Below are 10,371 nucleotides of genomic sequence, written 5' to 3'. Positions count from 1 at the left end.
GTGTGTTTGATGTTGCACTTTGAGTGAAGTTACACCTTAATCCAATTGCATATATGAATTTGGGTTTACAGATGCAAATTCTAAAGAAAAAGTATTTTAAAAATATCCAACACTTCTAGTTATCTGAAACATGTAGGTGAATGTGACAAGCAAACATTAAGGTGGGCCTATTGAGCTCCAGCTCCTTATGTCCACATTCTAATATAACTTTTCGTTTGTTAGCAAGACCTGTGACTTTCACCTAACAAATAGAGAATGGTGAGGTGACGATATGTCATGCCTGTGATCGTATTACATTTTGTAATTCTCTGAGTTGCTAGCAGACTGGCTTTCTCCCTGTGTTGCTGCTTTTCAAGAAGCAAGTTGCCATGAATTCTAAAATTGCAAGGAAGTGAATTTTTGCAATAATATGAGGTAGGTTGGAAGCAGTTCTTTCCCCAGTCAAGGCTCTGATAAATACTCATCCTGGGCTGACACCATGATTTCCAGCCTTGTGAGACCCTAATGAGACATCCCAGATAAGCCATGTCCGAGTGACTAGACTACAAAATGTATGCAATAATAAATGTGCCTTGTCTTAAGTTTCTTAGTTTATGATAATTTGTTACACAGCATAGGAAACTAATACTGTGGGTCTGGTGCTTGTTAGCTAGCATATATTGAATATATAGATGACTATGACAAATAATAGAGTATTTGGGGGAATAAAGGTATTTTAGCTAAAAGTGCTTTCTAAAAGGAATAGTTGTCTTGTGAAAAAAAAATCTCCTAATTGATCACTTACAATTTTTAATTGACAGAATTTCTTTATTTTCTTCTCTGCATAGCAGGAAAACAAAGTTTTAACACCTACCTACAGCATAATTTTAACTTCTTAAAATTATTTTGATAAATATTGCCTTTCAGAGATCATTATACCTTCACAAGATATTTTCAAAAATTATTATCAACAATTTAAATGTAAACTCCAGTGGCTTTTATAAGAATCACACAGCATTTTAAAATATAGATAAATGTAGGACACAGATGATTGTATATATTTTTCAAGACTATAAGAAGGTGAGTTTTAAGAATATTCAAGTTACATGCTTCATGAATAAAAACTTCAAAAAACAAAAACAAACTATACTCTGTAAAATTATAAAATAATGAGTTTACTATTAATAGCTTTGTAAAACACACTGCACATTCAATTACATGTTGTCATGATTTTGAAATATTTTCAGAGGCAATGTATGAGTCACACAAGACATCACTTTTCATACTTAAACCTTATTTTTATTCAGCAATGGTGCTATCCAGCTTATCAGTTTCTATTCCTTCTCTATTTCAATTCTTCCTTCTCTATTTCTATTTCTGACACCCTAACTGTTAAAAAAAATTGTATACAATCTAAGGAGGAAAAAGTTTGTCATGATTAAAAGAAGTATAATGATGTTGGAAGACAACTGCAACAAAAGAGAGATTCCTTTAATACTGTAAATATCATCAAAATAATTGTATTAATGAAGTACACTGCTCATGTGTTTTAACATTAAGCTTAAAGATATATTAAATTTTTCACATTTTTATCTCATATAATATTTTAGTATCTCCATGAAGTAGTTCTAGTACTATCCCCATTGTATACTTGAGAAAACCATAAATTTCCTGACGTTTCAGTGCAGGAAAACATATCTGATTGAAATGCTGGTGTTCAAAATGCCTTTACAGAATTACATCCACAATATCACAACCACCTCTAAATTTATTTCTTTATAACTGGCAAAATTATCTTAAGTGGAGAGTTAGTTGGTTTCAATTTAATTTAACTTAAATCTCAGCTAGCTCATTTACTGACTGTGTGACTTTGAGTAAAAGCAATAACAGCAACAAAAATGTTTGCAGAGTACTTCCAGGCACTGTTCTAAGTGTTTTACATATGTTAACTCAGTTAGTCTTCACAACAAATACATAAAATACCATATATATTTCTCATCAACTTCATTTTGTAGATGAGAAACTGATGCACAGTGAAGTAATTTGTTCAATGTGATAAATCCAATAAAGAACAGAAATTTGACTTCTGTCTAACTCCAAAAGCTATTGTAATTTAAGATTATACTTTATCACTGTGGACCTTAATTATCTCAACTATAAGATTTGGATAACAATTCCCTATAAACTATTTGAGGATAGGGACTATATCTTCAAAATAGTAGTTTGAACAGTGATAGTAATTTTACTTGACCTTAAAATAATAAGTGTTGCCTTTCAGAGAGGAAAAAGATAGAGGACAGAGAAGCTTCAAGAGGGTACAGGAAGCAACTCCTCATGATTAGGGGCAGAAAGCTTAATCACCACATGCTAAAGATCTGATGGCAGATATATTGCCTAGAGAGAAATTCTGAGATGGAGAGAGATGTAAAAATGTTGACTTATCAATGCTTAACTGAACCTGCTACATCTTCTGGCAATTAACAATTTCCATTTTCCTTTCTGGGGGTGATTTGGTTGGTGAGTAGGATATCAACAAAGTATTCTGCAGTACAAAAGAGCATAGTGCTTCAGAAATCCTAATGTAAAAATATGCCTTCTCCCATCTTTTAAAAAAATTATTATTTTGTGTTCCTCTCAGCCAAAAAGCAGTCTTTCTGCTGGATTTCTTAGTAGAATGTTGATAAGAGCTCCATAAAATACTTGATTGAAGAATTATCTGAAAGATGACTTTGTACCCATTGTAAATATGGTAAAATATTTTTAAAAATTGAGATTTCTGCCTTTTTTCCTAGTATGGTCACAACCCTGAGCCCACTCAGGATAATGACAACAACAGAGGTATTGAACATTGGGAAAAAAGTGTATGAGGGTAAAACAACACATGTCTGTGAATTGTAGATAGTCCAGGACAAATCCTCCTACAGTCCAAGGACCAGATTATAGCTGGAAATGCAGCATAATTTTTACTTCTTAAACTTATGCAGCTAGAAACAATTAATTGACAAATTAGATCCCATTTGTCAATTTTGGCTTTTGTTGCCATTTCTTTTGGTGTTTTAGTCATGGAGTTTTTGCCCACGCCTATGTCCTAAATGGTATTGTCTACGTTTTCTTCTAGGGTTTTTATGGTTTTGGGTCTTACATTTAAGTCTTTAATCCATCTTGAGTTAATTTTTGTATAAGGTGTAAGGAAGGGATCCAGTTTCAGTTGTCTGTATATGGCTAGTCAGTTTTCACAACACCATCTATTAAATAGGGAATCCTTTCCCCATTGCTTGTCTTTGTCAAAGATCAGATGGTTGTAGATGTGTGGCATTATTTCTGAGGCTTTCTTTCTGTTTCATTGGTCTGTATATCTGTTTTGGTATCAGTACCATGCTGTTTTGGTTACTGTAACCTTGTAGTATAGTTTGAAGTCAGGTAACATGATGCCTCCAGCTTTGTTCTTTTTGCTTAGGAACATCTTGGCTATGTGGGCTCTTTTTCAGTTCCATATTAAATTTAAAGTAGCTTTTTCCAATTCTGTGAAGAAAGTCAATGGTAGATTGATGGAGATAGCATTGAATCTTTAAATTATTTTAGGCAGCATGGCGATTTTCATGATATTGATTCTTCCTATCCATGAGCATGGAATGTTTTTCCATTTTTTTGTGTCCTCTCTTATTTCCTTGAGCAGTGGTTTGCAGTTCCCCTTGAAGAGGTCCTTAATATCTCTGGTAAGTTCCATTCCTCGGTATTTTATTGTCTTTGTAGCAATGATGAATAGGAGTTCACTCCTGATTTGCCTCTCTGTTTGTATATTATTGGTTTATAGGAATGCTTGTGATATTTGCACATTGATCTTGTATCCTTAGACTTGGCTGTAAGTTGCTTATCAGCTTAAGGAGATTTTGGGCTGAGACGATGGGGTTTTCTAAATATACAATCATGTCATCTGCAAACAGAGACAATTTGACTTCCTCTCTTTCTATTTGAATACTTTTATTTCTTTCTCTTGCCTGATTGCCCTGGTCAGAACTTCCAATACTATGTTGAATAGGAGTGGTGAAAGAGGTATCTTCGTCTTGTGGTGTTTTTAAAGGGAATGCGTCCAGCTTTTGCCTGTTCATTATGATATTGACTTTGGGTTTGTCATAAATAGCTCTTATTATTTTGAGATACATTCCATCAATACCAAGTTTCTTGAGAGTTTTTAGTATGAAGGGGTGTTGATGTTATGGATCTTTTGATATAATTATGTGGTTTGTGTCATTGGTTTTGTTTATGTGATGGATTACGTTCATTGCTTTGCATATGTTGCATAAGCCTTGCATCTCAGGGATGAAGCCGACTTGATGGTGGTGTATAAGCTTTTTGATCTGCCGCTGGATTTGGTTTGACAGTATTTTATTGAGGATTTTCACATCAATGTTCATCAGGGATATTGGCTTGAATTTTTCTTTATTTGTTGTGTCTCTGCAAGGTTTTTGGTATCAGGATGATGCTGGCCTCATAAAATGAGTTTGGGAGGAGTCCCTCTTTTTCTATTATTTGGAATAGTTTCAGAAGGAATGGTACTAGCTCCTCTTTGTACCTCTGGTAGAATTCAGTGGTGAATCTGTCTGGTCCTGGGCTTTTTTTGGTTGGTAGGCTATTAATTACTGCCTCAATTTCAGAACTTGTTAATGGTCTATTTAAGGATTTAACTTCTTCCTGGCTTAGTCTTGGGAGGGTGTATATGTCTAGGAATTTACCTATTTCTTCTAGATTTTCTAGTTTATTTGTGTAGAGGTGTTTATAGTATTCTCTGATGATAGTTTGCATTTCTGTGGGATCACTGGTGATATCCCCTTTATCATTTTTTATTGGGTCTATTTTATTCTCACAGTGGAGATGTTTTTCAAGGATGATGCCAATAATGACCCACAGCTGACTGAGGAATAGCTAACTGTTGCAAAATTTTGCTTCATTGGACTTGCTATAGGCCAAACGAAGTAGATATCATGAATCATGCTATACAGGTTTTTTTTTTTTTTTTTTAATACTGTTTAAATACTGGAGAAATCCTGGTTGCCCCAGAACTGTACACTGGTTGGAATGAGGACTACATTTGGTGTTTATGTAACCATCCAATAAGTTTTTCTTGCTGGTATTATTGATAATGATTTTTGGGACCTCTGGCCATCAGGAGATTGAAGCCAACAGAAAGACAAATGGTTGTATTGGGACCTCAAAGAAGTAAATCTTGAAGGGCTCCAAATGGTAAAAAAAAAAAAAAAAAAAAAAAAAAAAAAAAAAAAAAAAGAGTGGGTTGCAGAGAGAATTGTCACTTTAAAAAAATCAGGAAGGCCTATGGAAATTTGGGAATTCCATGTGAACTTTGAGTAACATCCACACATAATGGACCAGATGAAACTCTGAAGAGTAAAGCTGAGTTTGAAGGGAATAGCATTTATATTGTATTTGTGGTAGTGGCAAGTGGAAAAAATGGTTTGGGACCAGTAATGTATGGCAGCTCTATGTCTCCAGTCATTAGTTGTGTTCTTCTTAAACCTATCTGGAGAACTCAGGATGTGTGATCTTCTCTTCAGCTACCCAGTGGTCTTGACTGTTCAACCATATTTTCTCCAGAAGGATCAGCTCAGATTGCTGCTCAGATATTTGGAATAAATAAGCATTAGACATGGAGAAAACTGCAAGGAATCATTTTGAACACATGAATTCTCTTGAAGCAGGCCCACAAGAAAACCAGAGAATGAAATTTATAAGAAAGAACCTCATTGTATTTCTTATAGAGAAAGTATAAATTTCTAATTTAGCTGCAAAAAAAATCAAGCAAGATTAAAAGGTGATTTTAAATTGGAGAACACAAATGAAATGTATTAGTGAATTAATGCTTCTCTGGATCCATATTAATAAATATGAACACCTAATTCCTAAAAAAAGAAAATATTCTATATGGGCATTTCATTTATCACAGTGTCTGTATTAGTCCATTCTCATGCTGCTATCAAGAACTGCTGGGGACTGCGTAATTTATAAAGGAAAGAGGTTTAATTAACTCACAATTTCACATGGATGGGGAGGCCTCAGGAAACTTACAATCATGGTGGAAAGAGAGGCAAACATGTCTTCTTTACATGATGGCAGAATGGAGAAGTGTACAGCAAAAGGGAGAGAAGTCTATTATAAAACCACCAGATCTTCTGAGATCTCACTCATTCTCATGAGAACAGCATGAGGGTAACTGCACCAATAATTCAGTTACATTCCACTGGGTCCCTCCCACAACACACAGGGATTATAGGATTATAATTTAAGATGAGACTTTGATGTGGATGCAGCCAAACCAAATCATTCTTCCCCTGGCTCCTCCCAAATCTCATGTTCTCACATTTTAAAACACAATCATGTCTTTCCATCAGTCCCCCAAAGTCTTAACTCATTCCAGCACTAACCCAAAAGTTTAAGTCCAAGATCTCACCTAAGACAAGGCAAGTCGCTTCCACCTATGAGCCTTTAAAATGAAAAGAAAGTTAGTTACTTCCTACATACGATGGGGGTACAGGCATTGGGTAAATACACCCATTCCAAACAGTAGTAATTAGCAAAAACAGAAGGGGTTATAAGCCCCATGCAAGTCCTAAATCCGGTAGGGCAATTATTAAAACTTCAAGTTCCAAAATAATCTCCTTCAACTTTATGTCTCACATCCAGGTCACTCTGATGTAGGAGGTGGGCTCCCAAGGCCTTGGGCAGCTTCACCCTGTGGCTTTTCAGGGTACAGGCCCCTCCTGGAAGCTTTCATGGGCTGGCATTGAGAGTCTGCGGCTTTTCCAGATGCATGGTACAATCTTTGGTGTGTTTACAATTCTGAGGTCTGGAGGACAGTGGCCCAGTTGGGACACTGTATGGGGACTCCAACCCCACATTCCCCTTCCACATTGCCTTACCAGAGGTTCTCCATGAGGGCTCCACCTGAGCAGCAAACTTCTGCCCGGACATCGAGGAATTTCCATACATGCTCTGAAATCTAGGTGGAGGTTCCCAAACCTCAATTTTTGACTTCTGTGTACCCACAGGCCCAATATCATGTGTAAGCTGCCAAGGTGTTAGGCTTACACACATAGAAGAAACAGCCAGAGCTGTACGTTGGCCCCTTTTAGCCATGGCTGAGATGCAGGGCACCAAGTACCAAGACTGCACAAAGCATCAAGGTCCTGGGCCTGGCCCATAAAACCATTTTTTCCCATTTAGGCCTCTGGGCCTGTGACAGATAGGGCTTCTGTGAAGATCTCTGACATGCCCAGGAGACATTATCCCTATCATTTTGGCAATTAACATTTGACCTTTTGTTACTTATGCAAATTTCTGCAGCCAGCTTGAGTTTCTCCTCAGAAAATTGGAGAAAATTTTTTGCTTTTTTATCACATCACCAGGCTGCAAATTTTCCAAATTTTTATGCTCTGCTTCCCTATTAAACATAAGTTCCAATTCCAAACCATATCTTTGTGAATACATAAAACTGAAAGCTTTTAACAGCACTCAAATGACCTCTTGAATGTATTGCTATTTAGAAGTTTTTCCTCCCAGATATCCTAAATCATCTGTCTCAAGTTCAAAGTTCCACAGATATCTAGGGCAGGGGCAAAATGCCACCAGTCTCTTTGCTAAAGCATAGCAAAAGTCACCTTTATTCTAGTTGCCAACACATTCTTCCCTCTGAGACCACCTCAGCTTGGACTTCATTGTCCATATCACTATCAGTATTTTGGTCAAAGCCATTCAACAAGTCTCTAGGAAGTTCCAAACTTCCCCACATCTTCTTGTCTTCTTCTGCACCCTCCAAACTCTTCCAATCCCTGCCTGTTACCCAGTTCCAAAGTTGTTTTCACATTTTCTGGTATCCTTATAGCAGTGCCCCACTACCTTGTTGTCACAATTTACTGTATTAATCTGTTCTCATGCTGCTATAAAGTACTGCCTGGGACTGGGTAATTTATAAGGAAAAGAGGTCTAATTGACTCATGGTTTGGCATGGCTGGGGAGGTCTCAGGAAACTTACAATTATGGCAAAAGAGGAAGCAATCATATTCTTCTTCACATGATGGCTGGAAGAAGAGGTGCCCAGTAAAAGTTGAAAAAGCCCTTATAAAACCATTCTATCTCATGAGAAGTCACTCACTATCATGAGAACAGGATGAGGGTAACCACTCCCATGATTCAATTACCTCCTCCTGTGTCCCTCCCATGACATGTGGGGATTATGGGAACTACAATTCATGATGAGATCCGGAAGGACACACAGGCAAACCATATCAGTATCTAAACAATAAAAACCACCCTGCAAAAGCAGTTTCACCAAAATTTCATTTCTAACATGTGTTCAGATTACACATATTTATATTACTTCCTCCTGAAGATTAAACATTAAATTTATAGGTGGCTTAGAATCTTTGTTTCCAGAAAAAAAACAAACTTTAATAATATAATTTCTTTTGATAAAATAACACCAATAAGGTATAATCAATTAGGGTGTAATAATCCTTTCTATAATGCTAAAAAAGTAATTTAATATTGCAGTAGACATCCATATACTGTATCTCAAAAGCACAAGCCATATTTCAAACTCAACACAAAATTGTATCTATATCAATTTTTGCTAAAAAAAAAATATGAAACTTTGGTAAATACAGATTCTATTTTCCTTTATTTAAATATATGTTAGTTAACGTATCCAAGATATAGATTGACAGGTAAGACAGATGATAAATATAAATACAGATGTGGGTCTCTCTCAGATGTGGGTTTCTCTCTCTCTCTCTCGATACATATGTATATATGTATTTACATTTTAAATATGTATTTTTTTAATATGTATTCTTTTAAAATATGTATTCTAAATAGAGTTTTATTTTAAAGACAAAGAAGGCTTTGTTTCTACCAGTAAAGTCATTTTTGCAATAGCTTTTTGCAAATTTGGAAGCGAAAAAGAAGACTGAGATAATTCATAATAACCTTTAGATGGAGCTGTTTCTCCTTAGAAATAATGGCTCAGACACATTTTATTTGACTAATCAGAAAAATAAGAATATTTTATATAATGCTATAAAGCAGTAATGGATTTTTTTAAAAACATTAATTCTCAACACAGCTAAAAGAGAAAATAATAAAAAAAATGTACTTCAAACTTGCTCATGTTCTCACCAGACTCTAAAGAAATTTAGTCTAAATAGAAACCAACTCACAGTGCTGTTTGGTACATACACAAGTCAGTTTCAGGGATGATACAATTCTGACGATTCTGAAGTTTACATAGAGTAAATGGTAGAAAGTGCTGTAAAGTGTCATGATTGACATCTAGAAGTTAATAAAGTTATTTATTTCAATTTCTTAGTTTGAAAGAGCACTCAAGAAATAATCACATAATTTTAAAGAGACAAAACAAATCTCAGTGATTGCTTTTAAAAAGCACAAGTATACATTTAGGAAATAACATAATTGTTGGCAAACTGATTATTAGGTGAGGAAGAGAAAACTTATAACTCAATGAGGAAGAAAAATGTGGAAACAAACATGGGCAAATTGTGAGCTGTTATTTAAAGGCTTAAAGCTAATTATGTGTTAATTACTTTGAGTCATTTTAGAAAGACTGACATTCCTGAAGAGGCTACATTAGGAACAGTATTGTGAATATTTACTTATTTTGTTTCCCTACTGTACAAATGGTAAAAGAAGCAAGTACAATAAATTATTATAGCAGTTTTGTATTTGAGATGTTTTTCTATGTAAAATAGAAGTGTTTTCCAAGCAAAGCATGATGAAGTTTTCTAAATATATTTAATCTATTTCTTTCCCTGAGGATATAAAATAGACATACATGTATGCATGTGCATATACATACATGGAAGCACGCAATGGTCAGGAAAGATTTATTGAATATTGTTGAGCAATATGATCTGACCTCTGTTTAGAAGAAAACCCTGGTGGCGCTGTACAGTTTAACCAGGCTGAAGAAATGCTATTGTTGTAAATGAGAAGTCATGAACGTCTGATTTAGTGAATAGTGAATACAAATGTAAAAAAGAGAGAGAGAGAAAGAAGCATAAGAGGCATTATTGAGGTAAGAACTGTTATGCATACACTGAGTTGGTAATAGATCACCTGTGAGTAGAATTAATAATGACAAATATAAGTAGTTACTCGTATGGTTTGAGCTAAGTAATACATCAAAGAATACATTGCAGAAAGATAAATTTTGAAGAAAATCATTTTATATTAATAATGTAAGGGTCTGAGTGCAAACAGAAATATCTTATATTAGGTTGTTTATTATAGGTTTCTAACACAATTGAATACAACTAGAACCAAACAAGCTGTTTCTGCGATATTCACTGTTAAGGCCAAAACCAG

General features: G+C 35.1%; 1 pseudogene; it reads left to right on the top strand.

Annotated features, from left to right (window-relative positions):
- The first annotated feature begins 4,851 nt into the window (after positions 1-4,851).
- Positions 4,852-5,726, top strand: LOC126945325 (bifunctional phosphoribosylaminoimidazole carboxylase/phosphoribosylaminoimidazole succinocarboxamide synthetase-like; annotated as a pseudogene).
- The last annotated feature ends 4,645 nt before the right edge of the window (positions 5,727-10,371 follow it).

The sequence above is a fragment of the Macaca thibetana genome, chromosome X, assembly GCF_024542745.1.
Source record: "Macaca thibetana thibetana isolate TM-01 chromosome X, ASM2454274v1, whole genome shotgun sequence".
Taxonomy (NCBI): domain Eukaryota; kingdom Metazoa; phylum Chordata; class Mammalia; order Primates; family Cercopithecidae; genus Macaca; species Macaca thibetana.
Note: the sequence above shows the minus strand (reverse complement) of the source record. Positions and strands in the feature narration are given on the sequence as shown.